The sequence below is a fragment of the Ovis aries genome, chromosome 15 (assembly GCF_016772045.2).
Source record: "Ovis aries strain OAR_USU_Benz2616 breed Rambouillet chromosome 15, ARS-UI_Ramb_v3.0, whole genome shotgun sequence".
NCBI lineage: Eukaryota > Metazoa > Chordata > Mammalia > Artiodactyla > Bovidae > Ovis > Ovis aries.
In genome coordinates this window covers 38473544-38494928 of record NC_056068.1, presented here as the reverse complement: position 1 = coordinate 38494928, position 21385 = coordinate 38473544, and the positions used below count along the sequence as shown (strand labels likewise).

Here is a 21385-nt window from a genome sequence, read left to right as displayed (position 1 = left end):
CCAAATCTGCTGTAACCATTTCTCATCTCAAATTTCCATTGTTCTGGAATCCATTTTTATCTTGCATTTGCAAACTCAGAGGGGGAAAAAAAAAAAAAAACAGCAACAACCGAGGAAGAATACTTATACCCATAGCTGGCTGCTGGGGATTCTGGTACAATTTGTGGGTTCCATGGAGCACCCAAAATATCTTCCTTGTCCAAAGATATCTTTAACCCCTTGTGAGCAGGTTGTAATTTTGAATCCTGTGATTTTAAAAAGAAACAATGTCCAGTGTTTAGGACTCTGGGCTTGTGGCTGAGTGGGACCATTAGTTCCATGCTCACTGTAATGTCCTTCTGTGGATCTAGATGGCAGGAACTGTCTTGGCATGTATCTGAAGGAATTACTCAGATACAGTCTGTGTTTGTTGGGTGCTTACCATATGCCAGGCACTTGGTTAAGTGCTTTACCTTATCTCAGTTTATCTTAGTTTACCTTATCTTAGTTTAATTCTCACAGCAACCAAGTAGATCCAAACTATTACACTTATTTCACAGATCAGGAAATTGAAGTTTGAGAAATTAAATCCCTTGCCTAAACGGCTAGTAAGTAGTAAGGTCAGGCTTCTGTATCACATGTCTGATTCCAGTGACTAAATGTCTTCCTTATAGTCCTGGACATGCTCCTGGCATAGGTATGTTTGGACAGTGCATCAGCAAGGTTGTCATTATAGAGAAAGGAAGATACATGCATGCATTCAGCCCATAAGAACACTTAAGATGTATCCCCCTTGTTCTTGGAGGTGTGAATGATTTATCAGATTGGGGCAGCTGAGAGATCTAGGTACCTGAGGGTCAGGAGGGATCAAGTTCTAAGAAGGGAAAAGGAGGGGAGGGGTGGGAGATGGGAAATGTGATCTTAATATTTACTCAAACAAAATTTATCTGCTTGAAAATGATGCTTAGAAATATATTCCCGAAAAGAGTTGAAAGCAGGGACTTGAACAGATATGTGTACATTCATGTTCATAGCAGCAATATTAATGACAGCCAAAAGGCAGAAACAATCTAAATATCCATTGGTGGATGAATGGGTAAACAAAATGTGTATACATACAGTGAAATATTATTCACCTTTAAAAAAGGACATTCTGACATATGCTATAACATGGATGACTCTTGACATTATGCTAAATGAAATAAGTAGGCACAAAATGACATTCTGTCTGATGTCACGTATATGAGCTTCATCATCAAGTTTATAGAAACAGAAAGTAGAATGGTGGTTGCCAGGAAATGTGAGAGAAAGGGAAATAGGGAATTATTGATGAACATGTGTGGAGTTTCAATTAGGGAAGATGAAAAACGTTCTGGAGATAGATGGTGTTGATGCCAGTATAACATATGAATGTACTTAATGCTGTGAACTGTATACTTAAAAATGGTCAAAATGGTAAATTTTGTGTACATTCTGATACATATACACACACTAAATAATGCCTGAGTTAGGCCAGTGGGGACATGGTTTCTTTCTTTGATGCTGTTTTAATTCAGCAAATTGATAGTCTTCTCCAACTCACTGTTGTTTCTGCTTGGCTTAATCTTGGTCCTGGAAACCAGTTGGTGAATACAGGGCCCTGCTCACATTGGGCAGTAAGTAAATGTCTGTTGAGTGAATAAATGAACAAACTATTCTTTCTGCTAGTGCCCATAACTCATTCCAATTGGGGATTGTTTCAGAATTATCTCTATGTATTTATCTTTCCTTCTTCTCTTAGAGCTTCTTATATCCTCTCTTTATATCACAGTGGTTCTCAGAGTGTGGTCCTTGGACCAGCAGCATCAGCATCATCTGGGAACTTGTTAGAAATAAAAAAAAAATCTCAAGCCCCACTCAGACTTTCTGAATTAGAAGGTCTGAGCGTGGGGCCCCCACAGCTTGTGTTTCAGCAAGCCTTCAGTGTGAATCCAGTGCAAACTCGAGTTTGAGAACTAGTGTTGAAATGAGACAAGGATCCAACCTGTCCAACAAGAACTCCATCATCACAACAACAAATCTGTTGTTTGAGCCCTAACAAGATCAAAGTTGGAAACATATAGGAAAAATGCCTCACATACAATAATAATGCTTGCGTGCCAGATACTGTTCTAAGTGGTTTACATGTTTCAACTGATTTAATCCTCAGAGTAACACCACAAGATAAGCATTATTATCCTTTTTTTCACAGATGAGGAAATTGTGGCAACAGAGGGATTCCAGTAACTTTCTTAAGACCATTCAGCTCTAAGCAATAAAGCTGAATTCAAACCTTGGTAAATGAGTCATAACAACTGGGCAGTAGGCTCTATGTCAAGAGCTTTACATTCCTTATCCTACTTAGCTCTCATAGCAACCCTGTAAAGTCAGGATTGTTGTACCCATTTTCTAGACGATGAAACCAAGTCTCCAAGGGACTAAGTAAATTGACCAAAGTAATCTAACATCTTAAGGGGGTGGGAAAGGGATCCTGTTTCAGAGGTTTTCTCACACTCATCTCCCCATCCCTGCCCTGTCCTTGTGCATTAAATGCACGTTCACTTGGGTGCCCAGTATCTTGGAGGTTAGAGAGGAAGAAATCATAGCTCATGTCCCATCTTGCCTCTCCTGCTTCAGATGTTGTGGTCTCTGTGCTTGCCCCCTTCCACACTAGCGTGAAAGGATTTTCTCTCTGTATCAGAGCTGTCATCTCTAAAGTCATTCATTTATTCATCAGCATTTATTGAGTGTCTCCTATGTGCCAGGCACTAAGGTAGGCACTAGGGATACAGCAGTGAGAAAAACAGACATCATCCTGCCCTAATGGAGCTTATAGCATCCTCCTTGTCACTGTGCTTTATATCAACAGGTGTGACAGGAAGTCAGCAAGTCATCAGTGGGAACATGAGTAGATGATCAGAAACTACAAATGCTGATATAATTTAATATATATATATGTATGTATATATATATACACACATACATAGCAATTAACAAATATTTATAAGTACTTCTTTGTTAACACCCTCACTCCAAATATGACAGCTTTAAGGACTTAATATCAATGATGAAATCCTAATATCCTTTAAATCTGGTAGAAATTACATCCTTAGTTCTAAAAGTGACTCTAAGAGGTGGTGATTTTGCTTCTCAATGAGAGCCCTTACTCAGCGCACAGATTCACTAGGTACAAAAGAAACTTTAAAGCAAACATTAATGCCTCTTTAGACTTGGCAGGGAGAGAATGGGGCTGTTGGGAGAGGAAGGCTTAGGGTTACAGCGCCCCCACCTCCACCCTGGAGGCCGAGGAGAAGGGGGCGGGGCTGCTCCTCTGCTTCCAGCGGCGGCTTGTCCAGCGTGGCAGTTTTGGCATCGCTGAGGGTATCTGTCCCTGGCTGCCAGAAGGGAGAGACATGGGAGCCTTTTTGATGAGCTAGCTGGGTGTACTCATGGTTAATTGAAAGTGACAAGGAATGCGGCGGCTGGACTGCCTGTACAGAAGTCATACCCCAATCCTTTAAAATCGTATTGCTCAAAGCAAGTTGCTTCCTGGAATGTTCATGGCCCAGCCAACTGCCCAGCACTTTCTCCCTCCTCGTTCAGGGCTCTCTGCTCAGACGATCCTTTCCCGGGGTGGGGGTGCGTGAGGGGAGGGTGCCCCATCACTCTCTTTGAAACTTCACTCCCCCTTCTATCCCTGGCTGAATCCCCTCTCTCTCTCCACTACTTACTTATTTTCCACTGCCTTTCTTGCCATCTGATGTACCATCTATTTTACTTGATGACTTGAGTATCACCTGCCCCCTTCCACTAAGCTGTAAGCCCCACTAGGCAGGGATTTTTGCCTGTCTTGTTTGCTACTGTACCCCCAGCACCTCATCCTGAGCCCCTCACAGAGTGGGCACTTCAGTTAAACAGATTTTTAAGTGCCATATTTATACTAAAATTCAAGCTGCTAATTTGTAATGCCATTGCTTTAGTTTACAGTCCTGTATGCATCAACTAGTTTATGGAATAGTCTGCCAGTCAAAGAAGAAAGCCTCATTTTAAAAAAGAATGTTTGCCTAAAATCCTTTATCAATACCATAGAAACAAGTATCTTCTGATAACTAATTATGTCATATTCTTAATCATCTGTTTATAAAATGTTTTCATCATCTCTTTACTAACAATAAATATTTATTAGTGCTTGATGAGTTCTGAGCCACGTAAGAAGCTCAATGAGTATCCAACACACTTTCCTGAAAATAAAATGCTGTTGCAAGCCTATTTTTAGGAATTCTCTCTTATAGGAAAATGTCTTCTTGTTACACTCACCTAAGCTTAATTGTGACCCTTATAAGATTAGAATTTTTCAATCACTATTCACTGCTATAAATAATGGAGAAAAATTATTTTCTTAAATAAACTTTTTTTCCTTATTTGATATTGGTTTACTAGAAGAGATTCTCAGAAGTGCAAAAGATACGGACTTTTTAATGTTTTTGATGTATATTTCAAAGGTGATTTCTGCCTCTCAGCCTCACCCAAATTTTCACTCAACATTCTCTTCAACAACCTGAATTTGAACATTATATCAAAAGTAGCCATAGCCACTGATGTGAAGAGAAACATATATTCCCACATCAGGACTGAGCATGACAGTATTTGGGCAGGTCAAACTGAGAGAGTAAATCTAACAAGATGAAAAGCTAATGGAGGAACACAGCAAGTTACATACTTAGATCCAGATAACCTACTGTAGCTGTATGAGAAGAGTGATTTGCAGTTATGGTAACACATTAAACAAACAACAAATGTATCTTAGGGTTTTTAGTTGCCCATAAGTTCAGAATGAGTCATTCATGAGATAGGATCTCTGGCTATTATCACAGGAGCATGAACAGGGGAGTTAGGTTTTCTTACCGGATTCTTAATCTGTCCTCAGCCCACAATATTCTTTCTTTTCCTGTAGAGTATACCTTTCTGGTGAATGAATATTGCCATATAAAATATGCAATGCTTTCCTTCATTTGTTTATTCAAATATTTCCATAGCATGCATAGCACTCTACTTTTCCTTCACAGTAGTTATTACTGCTTATGTATTTGTAAGATTATATTTTTAATATTGCTCTGTCCCACCAAATTGGAGGGTTGACCATATCTGTTTTGTTCGCTAATGTATTTCTTTCACTAGCACTGTGCCTGGCACATGGTGGACATTCAGTAAATATTAGGGGAGAGGAACTAATAAAAACACTGATTACCAGCTATGTAAACAGCAATTTACTAGGCTCTGAGCATATTGAGATGAATAATTAAGGCCTAGTGCATAGTGTTAATTAGGAGGTCAGCATCTCCAGTAGAACTTCTCAGCCTTGGTAGGCTAGGTACACTGTTAGAGCACAAACAGTGAGAGCCTAGATATTTATTTCCTTGGATATAGGGGTGATCTCATCTGTCTACTCTAGGGAAATGCTATCATTTCTTTCCCGTAACATAGAGAGACTTGTACAGAAAGAACTATATTGCACATACTATTATAATTGCTGCATGTGTGCAAATAAGAAAGCAGTCATTTGTAGGAAGCAAGGAGGGAGTGCTAATCTGGGAGAAGAGAAAGGATATTTATAGAGATGGAAACTTTTTTTAATTGACATACAGTTGATTTATTATGTGTAAGTTTCAGGTGCACAGCAGTGTGATTCAGGTATATATATTCTTTTTCAGATTCTTCTCCATTGTAGGTTATTATAAGATATCAAATATAGTTCCCTGTGCTATAGCTATATTTTATATATAGTAGTGTGTTATCTATTAATCCCAAACTCCTAATTTATCCCTCCCCCTCTTTTCCTTTGGTAACCATAAGGTTTTTTCTATGTCTATTAGTTTGTTTCTGTTTTGTAAATAAATTCATTTGCATCATTTATTTTGATTCCACATGTAAGTGACATCATATGCTATTTGTCTTTGGCTGAGTTACCTAACTTAGGATGGTAATCTCTAGGTCCATCCGTGTTGCTGCAAATGCCATTATTTCATTCTTTTTTTATGGCTGAATAATATTCATGTGTCTGTGTGTGCATACCACATCTTCTTTCTTTATTCATTCATCTGTTGATGGACACGTAGGTTGCTTCCATGTCGTGACTATTATGAATAGTGCTGCTATGAATATTGAGGTGCATTTTTTAAAAATTATAGTTTCCATCTTTTTCAGATATATGCCCAGGAGTAGGATTGCAGGATCATATGTTAACTCTCTCTTTAGTTTTTTAGGGAACCTCCCTACTGTTCTCCATAGTGACTGCACCAATGTACTTTCCCACCAATAGTGTAGAACTGTTCTCTTTTCTCCACATCCTCTCCAGTATTTGTTATTTGTAGACATTTTGATCATGGCCATTCTGACTGGTGTGAGGTGATACCTCATTGCAGTTTGATTTGCATTTCTCTAATAACTAGTGATGTTGAGCATCTTTTCATGTGCCTCTTGGCCATGTCTGTGTCTTCTGTCTTCTTGAGACAGTAACTTTTGAGTTGTCCCTTTGGGTGGTTGAAATTTGCTGGTGGACAAGGGGTGAATGTAAGGGGTTTGTGTGAAAACCACACTACTTTTTCCTCTCTTTTTTTTTTGAAGTTTAGGCCTTGTTTCATGTTTATTACTTTCCAACACTAAATTTTGTTTTAGAAAATTCATATGAAGAAACAATAAGTGCTAGACATTTGTTACATTTAAAATACTATACTTAATTTTGGGTTGTAGTGAACAATATTTCATTCCTGCCCTCAACTAGTTTAAAGTAGAAAAGCACCTAACCAAATGTAGAACTCAGTACATACTTAGAACTTATAATTTAGTATAAGGGAATTAGAGACAATATACAACATAAATACTTATGTGTTAGGTAAAAAGTGTAATGGGGAAAACTATTGGAATGGATAGATGCCATTTAAAATGGTGGCTCTGGTGAGATACTAAGAAGTCGTGCATTTGGGTAAAGACCTAATTGTTGATAGAGCACTCTTTCCTCTGTTTTAAAACTTGCTCTACTTTAGTCTTTTCCTGTAGCTACTTTGACAAGTGTATAGAGCCCAGTGAAGGCGCAGTAAATGTTTTATTGAATGAATGAATGAACAAACCAGAGGATGGATGACATGGTATACTGGCCCCTTCCCCTTCAGGAACTCACTGGGTGTAAAATGCCTCTGTGAGCTGTGATCCTTAAAAAAAACATCAAAAGGACATATTTTAAAACAGTGTCATGACCTCTTCTTCAACATGTGGTTTTTCTTTTTTCAATTCTGTTTAAAATCATTTGTAAGAAAGATGAGAAGCAGTGTGGCATGTGAGTGCCTGGGCCAGATATTGGTGCTCAGGCTGCCATAGCCCTGATCCCTGACACCAGAAAGGACGAAAGGTAATTTCCTTCTAAATGGGCAAGCCCTGACAACCTGACCAGATGCCTGATCAGAACTTGAACATCATTCCTTTCAACAGAGCACACCCTTGTTTTGTGATGGAAAATATAGAAATGATAAATACAGAGCATAAAGAAGCTAAATTAAATAAAATAAGCCATTTATGAAATGAAGATAAAATATTTTATCTTATTTGTATGATAAAATAAGTCATTTTATAAACTAGACATAACCATTATGAGCATTTGGGTATATTTCCTTCCAGATTTTAAGTGTACGCACACACCCATATATGTATCAGCTCTTCTCTTTCTACAGGTGGCCATTTAGAATTTCACAGTATCAGAGGTGGGCACACAGTTTATTAATGACAGTAAGAAGCATTGTTATTTTTAGGCTCATGTTCCTCCTCCAAAAGGGGACCGCATATCTCATTATTCTTCCAATTCTAGCTTCGCTTTTCTATTTAGAATGTACACTGGGTGTCTGCAAAGATCATGGATTTGGGAGCTTGCAGACCCAGGCTCAAATTCTGCCTCTACCAGCTTAGTAAAGAAGTCAACTTAATTTCCCTGAACCTTAGTTCTTCTTAGGGCTTCTCTTGTGGCTCAGATGATGAAGAATATGCCTGCAATGCAGGGAACCTGGATTCGATCCCTGGGTCGAGAAGATCCCCTGGAGAAGGGAATGGCAACCCACTCTAGTATTCTTGCCTGGAGAAGTCCATGAACAGAGGTGCCCGGTGAACTACAGTCCATGGGGTCACAAAGCGTCAGATACGAATGGGTGGCTGGCACTTTCACTTTTTTCACTTAGTTCTTCTGTCTTTAAAATAGGCCTGATAAAGATTGTTTTGAGTATCAGATGAGGTAAATTATGTGTAAAGTGCCCAACAGAGTGCCTGGACTTAATCAGTGTCTCTTCTTTCTGAGCCAGCAGCCTAGAGCCCTTTCTATGTTCCTGTGTCTAGTGAATCACAAACTCTATCCCGCTGTAGATGTGGCAGACGTCTCATCCTAGATATAACTCGCCACCTGTCTATGCGCCTCTACCAAATAAGGGGAGAGACAGCCTTCTTTAATTCTCTCTGTCTTCTCTGTAATATGATTGACTATAACGTAAAATGGAAGATTTCAGTGGGCACATAATACTCAGTAAATAAAAGCAAAATTCTGTTCCATGTGGGTGCTAGCAGTTTGGCTGGGCTCAGTTACTGGCTTAGTGACCTCCTCCCACGCAACAGCTTCACTGAAAATGGGGTTCAAATTGTACTTTGACAAATGCTCTACACCTCCGGGAATGAGCAGATGGAGGAAACCACGACTGTCACCTCCGGGTACTAACAGGTCTGGTGCTTCATTTACTTCCATTCTCTCCCTCCAGGCTGTAAGCTCCATAAGAACAGGGACTGTCTGTCTGTGTCACAGCTGCATCATCAGTGTTGGGTGCAGCGTCTGCCACACAGCAGGTGCTCAGTAAATATTTGTCACAAAAATAAGTAACTGTATTAATTTCCTGTCAGTCTCAGAGCCATCCCCTGAGGTAGGCACTATTATCATCCCATGTTACAGGCAAGGTAACACTGAGCGAATTAGAAATGTGACAAAAGGCACGGAGCCAGGAGATGGCTATAAGCAAGGATCAAAACACCTGTGGTTACTGCCATTTTCTCTATTCAGCATCTCTTGTAGCTCCAGGGCAGAAGTGGACGAGAGACAGACAGACATTGACTACTTGGTTTCCTAAAATCCCTTCTGGGTCATTCCAGGGATCACACCAGGTTTATTGTCTCACAGATCCTCACCCTCCAGGTTTCAGCACTTCACATGCCATTGCCTCTGTTTCCTGATACTCATGTCTTACTTTCATCCCAGCTAGATTCTGTGCCCACTACCCCATCTCAGCTCTCAGATGCTTGGTATATCTCCCTTTAAAAAAAAAAAAAAAAAAAAGTGTAATCTTTTTAGTTGTGTTAGTTTCTACTGTACAACGACATGAATCAGCCGTATGTATGCATACCCTCCCTCTTGAAGCTCCCATCACCCCCCAGTTCCGCCCGTCTAGGTCATCACAGCGCTGAGCTGAGCTTGCTGTGCTGCACAGCAGGTCCCCACCAGCTAGCTGCTTTACACACAGTGATGTATACCTGTCAACGCTGCTCCCTCAGTTCGCCCCTCCCTCTCCTTTCCCCGCTGTGTCTGCATGTCTGTTGTCTATGTCTGCACCTCTATTCCTGCCCTGCAAGTATTCTCCAGGCGATCTTCCCGACCCAGGGATCAAACCTGGGTCTCCCGCATTGCAGGCAGACGCTTTACCACCTGAGCCACAAGGGAAACCTCTATGTATATACACATTAATATACAATATTTGTTTTTTTTTAGCTCTAGTTCTTTGCACTCTTTACAGCCCTGATGTGTTAAATCCCTGTTCCCCTGCAAGATTCTGCAAAGAGGCAGGAAGCTGGAAGCTGGGCTGCAGCCATCTCTGTATTCCCACGGCCTCACCAAGGCTTGGCACACTGGCCAGCTGATAAATGTTTTCCAAATTGATGGATGACTGCTGCTAGAATTTCTGGCCCTACCTCTTGTTTGCTGGCATTAGTTGGTCTCATGCTTTCTTGCATGGGAACTAGCATTGTTTCCACATCTATTTTTCTGAAGCTCTGGAAATCATTTGCAAATACATGACAGAATTGTTTAGCAGACAATAGGTAATGTTTATTGCCCCAAAGCACTTTTATCATGTATGTATTAAGTAGCTTAAAAATGTCAGTAAGTCACTGTGTGGCCTTGCAATCCTTTCATCTTTTGAATGAGAATGATGACCCTTCATTCCAGATCTAACTACTTTATAGAATAGATCTTAATTCTGGTTTTACAAACCTGTAAACCATCTGTTTGCTTTTCAGAATAGTTACATCCAAAGAGCAGATGGATCATCATTTATTTATACAACAGCCTATTGTAGCATGCTTAGGTAAATTTTTAAAATATTATTAATAATTTTTATGAAGAAAACCTTTTCATTTACTTATTTGCAACAAATATTTACTAAGCCTATTATGTTCAAGGCATTTTCTGGGCTGTGAGACTATAGCTGTGAAAAAACAGACAAAAATCCCTCCCCTTATGAACATTGTGTTTCTAGATTTCCCATCATTTCCTTGGGATAGAGTCCCAAGTTTCTGTATCAGATGGTTTTTTGGCTCTCAATATGTATTAGAGTATCACTTTTTATCACAGCTGATCATGTGGGAACTTGAAGAGAAGCCTAGCTCAGAGCTTCCTCTTAGAGAGAATATGTTACCTTTGCCAAGTTACTTTGTCTGGCTTTTCCCCTTGGACACAAGACAGTCCCTCCAGTTGACTCCCAGCTGATACCTACTGTCCCCTAGCCCCTCCTTCATTTGGAGGAGGCCACGGTGTTGACAAAGCCCCCCTCTGTATCTCGCGTGGTCTCTATACCCCAGCTTGCACATCCCCTTCCTGTGCGGTTCTGCGCATGTGCTCACACGTGCACTCAGTCATATCCAGCTCTTTGTGACTCCATGGACTGTAGCCCGCCAGGCTCCTCTGTCCATGGAATTTTCCAGAATTCTGGAAATACTGGAGTAGGGTGCCATTCCCTCTCCAGGGGATCTTCCCAACCCAGTGTTCAAACCCGCGCCTCTTGCCTCTCATGCGTTAGCAGGCGGATTCTTTACCACTGTGCCACCCGGGAAGCCCTCTTGTGCAGTTACCTCATAATCAAGGCCAAGACCTTAGAGTTTTGTCTTGATAAATTGGTTATTCAACATGTTCCATCTCTTCAGCATTTCAGGATCCTTCAAATTTGGCATCTTTTATCCAACGTAGTTCATCACTGTCCTCACAGCCTATGTCTCTGCAGATTAAATGAGTCGGTACTCTCAGGTAAGCCAGCCATGCACACTTCAGGGGCTGTGTATTTCTTCTGCCCTCTGCCCAGGATACTCTTCCCCCAAATAGCCATAACTCCTACCACCTCGCTTCTTTCAGGTTCCTGCTGAAAGGTCATTTTTGTCAGAGTCCATTTCCAACCATACTTTATTAAAACAATACTCTCATCGCTCTTAATCCCATGTACCCAGTTTAGTTTTCTTCTTTTGACTGATCACCACAGGACACGGTTGGTATGGGCTTGCTGGTAAGTTAGCTATTTTCCCTCACTGCAACGTCAAATTCACAAGAATTTGTTCAGCACGTGTCTGTTCGGCTCTATCACCGTGTCTGGCACATAGAAGGCAATAAATTCTGTCAATTTCCTGTGTGTGCTTTTTGTGAGGCGATGCACCGGGTCTTTGTTGCTGTGTGCAGGCTTTCTCTAGTTGCATAAGCAGGGGTACTCTCTAGCTGCGGAGTGTGGGCTTCTCATTGTGGTGGCTTCTCTGGTTGCAGAGCACAGGCTCTGGGGCTCCCAGGCTTCAGTGCTGCGGCACATGGGCTTGGTTGCCCTGCAGCATGTGGAATCTTCCAGGACCAGGGATCAAACCCGTGTCGTCTGCATTGGTAGGTGGGTTCTTATCCACTGGACTGTCAGGGAAGCCCAGGTGTGCCTTTTAGAATTCAGCTCTAAAACCAGTTGCTCTTTTTGACAATGAAATGACACTGGCTCCATGAAAGGACAAATATTCTGGCCCTAACTCAGTTCTTTTCCTTCCTAAAGTCAGCTTCAAACACGTTCCGGACTTCTTCACATGTACTCATATGAAGATGCATGTTGATGCTCATCTCCTGGCCTTTTTCCTAAGCAACCTGCACTTGTCTTTCTGGATCCTAAAAGAGGACTTTGTCTGAATCCCAGTTTAATTTGATCATTTTACTGGCAACATAACCACTCCATCTCTCACTGAACCACGTAAGCTTGGGTCACTTAATTTACTGTTAGTTTGGAATAATACTAATTCAAAGACTTCTAATGATTAGATAAGGATTTCCAGTTTCTGCTGTGACGTGTGAAGAGCTTAGAAGTCACTGCTCCTGTACTCACATACATACACAAAAAGAACTGAAAACAACTCTAATTAGATCCATCAGTGATTTGAGGTCACAAAGCAAACTGCCCTTCCTCACCCCCAAACTGGAGAGATGAGAAACACGGAGAATCACAGCCTAATAGGAACAAAATCTGCTAGAGACTGTAACTGACCAGAATACTCACACGGTAACTTATGAGTAGCTACACGCTGAACGCTGGCTGTGGGCAAACCTGATTGACTCCGAGGAGCTCAGTGTTAGGGGGCACTACACATTTTTGAGTTTTACCTCCAGGAGTCCCATCAGGTTCTCACAGTGAAGATCGGAAAAATCCTCTCTGGTTTCAGGCAGAGGGAGGGGGGAAGTAACATACCCAGACCATTCATCTTAACAAAGATCTTTCCTCTGAGCCTTACCTGACCTGAGGGAAGGGCAATTAGTCAACTCCAGCCCCTCTAGCCTTCTTGCCTCACATAAAGGGAATTTAAAAAAGGTCAAGAAATTCTTCTAAAGATCACATCCCAGAGACTGGGTTGGATAAAAAACCTGAGATTTAATCATAAGATTCTAGACTGCTTCCCTTTCCCAACCCTTTACCATCACACCAACAGGACTTTGGTGTAATAACAGTGGATTATAACCAAGAGAGCTCCAAGGCACAAACTCTATTTAAGGAATTTCTAGAAAAAAAAAAACAAAGATAATAGGGGAGAAAAAAAATCAAGTCACTGGAGGAGATTGAAGCCTCTGACATCCACACCACAGCAAACATTAAGCACACAGCCTAACTCATATGTGGCCAGATAAACATAAATCTTCACCACTAAAGGCCTATTTGCCTCAGTTCTTATTACCCTAAGGATCATGTCTGGCTTTCAACGAAAAAATTACAAGGAATGCTAAAGCCAAGAAAAAAAAAACAGCCTGAAGAGACAAAAGCAAGCATTAGAGCCAGACTTGGATATGACAGATTTTGAAATTACCAGACCAGATTTAAAATAACTATGATTAATGTGCTAAGGACTCTGATAAAAAGTGGGCAACATGCAAGAATAAGTGGTAATGTAAGCAAAGAGTTTGAAATTCTAAGAAAGAATCAAAAGGAAATGCTAGAAATAAAAAACATTGTAACATATGAATAATGCCTTTGATGAGCTCACCAGTAGATTGGACATGGCCAAGGAAAGCATCAATGAGCTTGAAGGTTTCTCAGTAGACTTGCGAACTAAAATGTAAAGAGAAACAGAAAGAATGAAAAATCAGGACTGAATATCTAACAACTGTGGGACAATGTTCAAAGGTGTAACATACATATGATAGTAATACCAGACAAAGAGAAAGAAGAAATATTTGAAGATCAGATGAAATAATAAAAAAGACATCAAAGTTAGTAGCTGGCTCATACTGAATGATCAATAAATGATAGGCATTGTAGCTACCACTGCCATCATTGTCTTGATATAATCAGTTAGATCAAAATACCAGAGGAGAAAGGAACAGACTGGATCAAAGACAACTTTTTAAAGAGGACATAGTTTAATCAGGGATAGGAGGGATATTTCTGCATTTGAAACAGGACAAAGGCAAGGGAAACTGGTGAAAACACAGAACAGTTTGAGTGAACAAGAAATGAAAGTAAGAGTTCACATAGGATGCTCTCCATATAATTGACTTTAACAGAAGTACTGCAAAAATGAAATGATGTACAATGGTGGTCTTCAAATTGTAGTGAACGTAAGAATTTCCTAGCTTCTTGTTTATAGTGCATCTCTCTGGGGCCCCACCTGAGAATTTGCTTCTATACGTCAAAGTGAATGAGGAGTTGGGGCAGAGGATCTAAGTAAATTTGAAAGAAGTATTCCACAGACCACCTTTTAATAAATATATAAGCATATTGATTGCAGCCTGGCCTGAAATGTGCTCAACAGATGTTTAGTAGGCAGAGGCAAGCTCACCTGCAAAGGGGCAAAGACAAGATTGAGGACTGAGAAGATTACCTCGCAACAGGGAGACCTCATTTAGAAAACATATTTCTAGGAAGAACTTTCAGACTAGATTTGTAACTCTCTCCATCAACTCTTGAGAGTCTGGTTACAAGATTCAATGAACAGATGGTGTGATTTCCCCAAGGGTGCCAACCCTAGGGTTACAATGGAAGGTGGGAACAGGCACCCAGCCATGAGGAGAGGCTACCAGGGGACCACTGAAAAGGCTGGTCAAGGTCCAGGCTGGGGAGGCGGCAGTGCCTCCAGCAGCTCCCCGCCCCATAACTCTCCCAACACTTCCTCATTTCTCTGCCTCCTCTTCGGAACCAAGGATCTCAAGAGAGTTGTGCCTACACATGTTTTTCCCATGTCTTCACTGTCCATTCACTTCTCAGCCTCCACCAGGACGCATTTAGCCATATTCGCCACCAAAATGGCTCTTGGCAGTCCTTCGGTGACCTCCGTTTGTCAGCAGACACTGCTCCTCCATCACTGCCTTACACATCCTTCTCCATCAGAGAGGGCCCACCACTCCTTGTTTCCTAAAGCACTCTCCTTTAATCTCTTTCTGGTTTTATGTCTTTTCCTTTCTGACTGTGGTTGTGCCTTTTTTTGCTTCTCCCTTCTATCTGACCTCTGGATCTCTGATTCTCAAACTTGGCACTATTGACATTGGGGTCAGATAATTCCTTGCTGTGGACAGCTGTGCTGTGCACTGAAGAGTGTTCAGCAGCATCCCCTGGCTTTTGCCCACCAGAGGCCTGTGGCAACCCCTCCCCAAACAAACTGTGACAATCAAAAAATGTTACCAGACATTCTCAGTGTTCCGTGTGTGTGTGTGTGTCTGTCACTCAGTCGTGTCCAACTCTTTGTGACCTCATGGACTGTAGCACACCAGACTCCTCTCTTCGTGGAATTCTCCAGGCAAGCATACTGGAATGGGTATCCATTCCCTTCTCCAACAGGTCTTCCTGACCCAGGGATTAAGCCCAGGTCTCCTGCATCGCAGGCAGATTCTTTATGGTCTGAGCCACAGGGAAGCCCTAGGGGATAAAATCTCCCTAATGAGACTCACTGCCCAGATGTTGCACTGTTCAAACTCAGTCCTACGACCCTTTCTGTCCGTTATCTACACCCAGACTCAACTATTGCCATGGCTCTAAGTGCCATCTCATGATAATGATGCTCATGTAGGCTTCACTTAAACATTTGTTGCTCACATCCATGTTCTCAACCTTAGGCTACAGATAGCAGGTAAATTCAGACTATGGCTTTTCAGATTAACATGGATTTCAATCCCTGTTCTACTCTTGCTACCTGTGTGATTTTAGCCCTCTTAGCTTCCATTTCTTAGCTTATTTCTTTCTGAAATAATAAAGAGCTCAAACCTGTAAAGGCAATGAGTCCTTGGTGCATAGTCCATTCTTAAGCAATAGTTATCGTAACTTTCATAGTCATTACCACTGCACCTTGAGACTATGGACATTGGACTTCTGAAGTGCAAAGGAAGGTCCTATTTGCCTTGTTAAGTAATACAGTGTTGAGAGTTCCATTCTAGAGCCTAAGAGACCCCAGTTCAAATCCTGATACCACATCTCCACTCTGTGGCCCCTCTAAACCTGTTTTTTTCCTCCTTGTAAAATGAAAGAATAATAGTACCTACTTCATTGGGTAACTCAAATAAGGTAATTCTAGGAAAAGGTTGTAACATGATGTCTAATACATGGGGACTTAATATTAGCAGTTATTAGCAATTGTTACTGGGGCCTTCCCTGGTGGCTTAGTCAGCAAAGAATCCACCTGCAATGCAGACCTGGGTTTGATCCCTGGCTCGGGAAGATCCCCTGGAGAAGTGAATGGCAACCCACTCCAGTATTCTTGCCTGGAGAATTCCATGGACAGAGGAGCCTGGCAGGCTACAGTCCGTGGGTCTCAAAGAGCTGGACACAACTGAGTGACTAACACACACACACACACACATGCACGCACGCACACCCCAATTATTATAGGTTAGCATAGGAGAAGCTAATCTTTAAATGAATCTCAGAGCCTGAGCAAAGGATAGCCCAGGCAGAGGGGAGAGCATGATCAAAGGATTGGAGGCATGGAAAAGAGTGCTGTGATCTGGGAATGGCAAGGAATTCCGGGATGCTAGAGCATAGGGGGGGGCATGAGGTGAAAATGATGAAAGGCAGAATCTAAATCCCCTTCCATGCCAGTTTAGGATTACAGACCTATCCTTGTACCAAACACGAACAGAAATATGTCTGTTGGCAAGGGAGAAGGATACTGGAGAGTTTTAGACTAGGGAAACAAATCTTAGTCAGATTTGCGTTGCAAACCCTTGTCAATCTAGAAGAGTTTGGAGAAGGTAGAATCAGGTATAGGAAAGGTGGTTAGGAGACTGTGGCGAGAACCCCAGTGAGAGATTGAGGCCCACCCATCAAGAGATGAATGTCACAGACATTATAGAGAAGGGTGGCCAGGGTTCTTGACCACTTGAATTCAGGATCAAATGAAGGGCTGAGTAGGACTCTGAGGCTTTCTGCTTGGCCCCAGGTGGTAGAGGCCAGTGTGTTGAGCCCTTCACTCTCCATCTACTGCCCTCCCCTCTCTCCTCTTTCCCCTTGTTACTGAACTGAACTTGCATCTGCTCACCTCATGTACAGCAGAGTCAATCTAATCTCACTGAGTATTGAGATACCAGGGTCATATTGAGATAACAGGGTGATGTTTCAGGAATCTTAATCATCAATCTGCGGTTCCAACCAATCTGGGGTCTATGTACTGATGGTCAACATCTTCTACCTGGGTCTTAGTTTCTGCAAAACAACTCGAAGATACGTATCAGATTATTATGTATGTTCTTGAAGGAGGAACTGGAAGTCCTGTGATTCTGTTTTATTGCTGAACTATTTTTTTTAATATACATTTTTAAGTTGAACTATAGTTGATTTTACCATGTTAGATTAGTTTCAGGTGTACAGCAAAGTGATTCAAATATATACACACATAACGGAAAAGAATCTAAAAAAGAATATATATATATTCTCATATATATTTATGGCTATACATATTTGTATATATTCCTTTTGAGATTCTTTTCTATTATATACTGTTACAAAATGTTGAATATAGTTCTCTGTGCTATACAGTACTCCTTGTTGTTTATCTATTTTATATATATTAATGTGCTAAGTTGCTTCAGTCATGTCTGATTCTTTGTGACCCCATGGACTGTAGCCTGCCAGGTTCCTCTGTCCATGGAATTTTCCAAGCAAGAATACTGGAGTGGGTTGCCATGCCCTCCTCCAGGGGATCTTCCCGGCCCAGGTGTTGAAGCCATGTCTTTTATGTCTCCTGCACTGGCAGGTGGGTTCTTACCACTAGCACCACCTGGGTGTGTATGTTAATCCCAAACTCCTAATTTATCCTTCTCCCTCTGGTAACTATAGTTTTTCATTTTTTTTTAAACCTATGTTTGTGAGTCTGTTTCTGTTTAATAAGTGCATTTGTACCTTTTTTTTTAGATTCCACATATAAGTAAAATGATATGATCCTTGTCTTTTTCTGGCTTATTTCGCTTAGTATGATAATCTCTAGGTCCATCCATGTTGCTGTCAATGACGTTATTTCATTCTTTTCATGACTGAGTAATAGTCCATTGTATATGTGTAATGCATCTTCTTTATCCATTCCTCTATCAATGGACATTTAGGTTGCTTCCATGTCCTAGCTATTGTAATAGTGTTACAATGAACATTTGGGTGCATGTATCTTTCTGGATTATCGTTTTCTCTGGGTATGTGCTCAGGAATGGGATTTCTGGATCATATCATGAAGTAGTTATGTTTTTAGTTTTTAAGGAACCTCCAGATGGTTCTCCATTGTGGCTGTACCAATTCACATGCCCACTAACAATGTCGAAGTGTTCCTTTTTCTCCACACTCTCTCCAGCATTTATAATTTGTAGATGTTTGATGTTGAGCATCTTTTCATGTGCCTATTGGCCATCTGTATGTCTTCTTTGGATAAATATCTGTTTAGGTCTTCTGCTCATTTTATAATTGGGCTGTTCAGTTTTTTGGCTTTGAACTGTATGAGTTGTTTGTATATTTTGAAAATTAAGCCCTTATGGGTTGCATTGCTTGCAAATATTTTCTTCCATTTTATAGGTTGTCTTTCATTTTGTTTATGGTTTCTGTTGCTGTGTAGAAGCTTTTAAGTTTAATTAAGTCCCATTTGTTTCTTTTCGCTTTTGTTTCCATTACCCTAGGAGATGGGTCCAAAAAAATATTGCTGTGATTTGTGTCCAAGAGTGTTCTGCCTATGTTTCCTCTAGGAGTTTTATAGTATTCAGTCTTACATTTAGGCCTTTAATCCATTTTGACTTTATTTTTGTATATTGTGTTAGAAAATTTTCTAATTTTATTCTTTTACATATAGCTGTCCAGTTTTTCCTGTACCACTTATTGAAAAGACTATTTTTTCTTCATTGTATTCAATATGTTCTTGCCTCTTTTGTTACAAATTAATTGATCATAAGTGCACAGGTTTATTTCCGTACTTTCTGTCCTATTTTATTGATCTTTGTGCCTGATTTTGTGCCAGAACCTTACTGTTTTAATTACCATAGCTTTGTATTATAGTATGAAGTCAGGATGCGTGATTCCTTCAGCTCTATTCTTCCTTCTCAAGATTGTTTTGGCTATTTGATGTCTTTTGTGTTCCCATACAAATTTTAAAATAATTTGTTCTAGTTCTGAGGAAAAATGACATTGATAATTTGATAGGGATTGCACAATGTATAGATTGCCTTGGGCAGTATGGTCATTTTAATAATATTGATTTGTCTAACTAATCCAGAACACAGTATATCTTGCCATTTATTTGTGTTGTCTTCAATTTCTTCCATCAGTGTCTTACAGTTTTTGGAATACAGGTCTTTTGCCTCTTTGGGTAGGTTTATTCCCATGTATTTTATTCTTTTTGATGTGATGGTGAATGGGACTGACTCCTCAATTTATCTTTCTGGTATTTTATTGTTAGTGTATAGAAATGCAATAGGTTTTTGCATATTGATTTTGTATCTTGCAACATTACCAAATCTGTTGATAAGCTCTAGTAGTTTTCTGGTGGTATCTTTAAGATTTTCTATGTGTAGTGTCACGTCATCTGCACACAGTGACAATTTCACTTCTTCCTTTCCAATTTTGATTCCTTCTATTTGTTTTTCTTCTCTGATTGCCATGGCTAAGACTTCCAAATTTGTATTGAATAAAAGTGGCAAGAGTGGGCACCCTTGTCTTGTTCCTGATCTTGGAGGAAATGCCTTCAGCTTTTTACTGTTGAGTATGATGTTAGCGATGAGTTTGTCATATGCGGCCTTTATTATGTTGAGGTATGTTCCCTCCGTGCCCACTTTTTGGAGAGTTTTTATCCTAAATGGTTGTTGAATTTTATCATAAGTTTTTTCTGTACCTATTGAGATAATCATATGGTTTTTATTCTTAAATTTGTTAATGTGGTATATCACATTGATTGACTTGTGGATATTAAAAATTCTTGCATCCCTGGTATAAATCCCACCTGATCATGATGTATGTTCCTTTTAATATATTGTTAGACATTATGTGCTAACATTTTGTTAAGGATTTTTGCATTTCTGTTCATCAGTGATACTAGCCTAAAATTTTCTTTGTGTGTGTGAGATATCTGGTTTTGGTATCAGGGTGATGCTGGTCTCATAGAATGAGCTTGGGAGTGTTCCTTCCTCTGCAGTTTTCTGGAATAGTTTCAGAAGGATAGGTGTTAACTCTTCTCTAAATATTTGGTAGAATTCACCTGTGAAGCCATCAGGTGCTAGACTTTTGTTTGTCGGGAATTTTAAGATTTCTGATTCAATTTCATTACTAGTAATTGGTCTGTTCATATTTTCTATTTCTTCCTGGTTCAGCCTTAGAAGATTATACTGTTCTAATTTGTCCGTTTCTTCTAGGTTGTCCATTTTATTGACACATAGTTGCTCAGAGTAGTCTCTTATAAACTAGTTTCTTGACAGCTTTTCCTTTGTTTCAGCATTCCTTCACTTGACTGCTTGAGTCTGCTATTTGAAACTCAGGAAAGCCTAGGAGACTAAAGTCTTTGCTTACAAATAAGAAACAGGGGACATGAAATAGCTTTTGTATCTGGGAAGGTCCCACAAGGTCCTGCTCAGTTTCATTCCTCATCTAAACTCATCATCTCAGTAACACTCCAGCCATAGCCCAGAATTTCCTTATCATTTATTTTTACACCCAACTGGCAAAGCTCCAACCTGAATGAACCCATCTCTTCCCTTTCCTTGTGCTTGCACTTGAGCCCTGAATGCAGAGAAAGTCACACCGTAGTACAGGTTGGTAGACCGACATGGTGTTAGTTTCCTAGGACAGAAGTAGCAAATTGCCACAAACTTGGTGGCTTAAAATAGCATAAATCTATCCTTTCACAGTTCTGGAATCCAAAATTCCAAAATCAGTTTTATTAGGCCCAAATGAAGGTGTCAGCTTGACTGCACTCCCTTTGGGGACTCCTGGGGAGAACCTGCTCCTCTTCTCTCCCAGGTTTGGGTGGCTTCCCGAGATCTTGCCCTGTGGCCACATCACTCCAGCCTCTGCCTCTGTTACCATGCTGCCGTCTCATCCGTGTCTCTCTGTCAACACACGCTCTGCCTTTCTCTGTTAAGGACCCATGTGATTGCATTTAGGGTCCACTCAGATAATCCAGGATCAACTCCTCTTCTCAAGATCTTTGAGTTAATCACATATTTTGCCATACAAATTTATATCCACAGGTTTTGGAGATTAGGAATTGAATATATTTTGGAGAAGGGGGTATATTTTTCTACCTACCATATACAGCCACTCATGAATACTGATATTGGAGGCTCTCAACCTGCCTGGCAACTTGACTAAATTACTCTCAAAAGTTCTCGGTCCCAGATCCCTAACACTGATTTCCCACA

The 21385-nt window shown here is 40.5% G+C and overlaps 1 protein-coding gene across 1 annotated transcript in view; it reads left to right on the top strand.

Moving 5' to 3' along the window:
* The window catches only part of SPON1 (spondin 1), a 313267-nt gene that overhangs the window by 22143 nt on the left and 269739 nt on the right, over positions 1–21385 (top strand). The window lies entirely within an intron of this gene.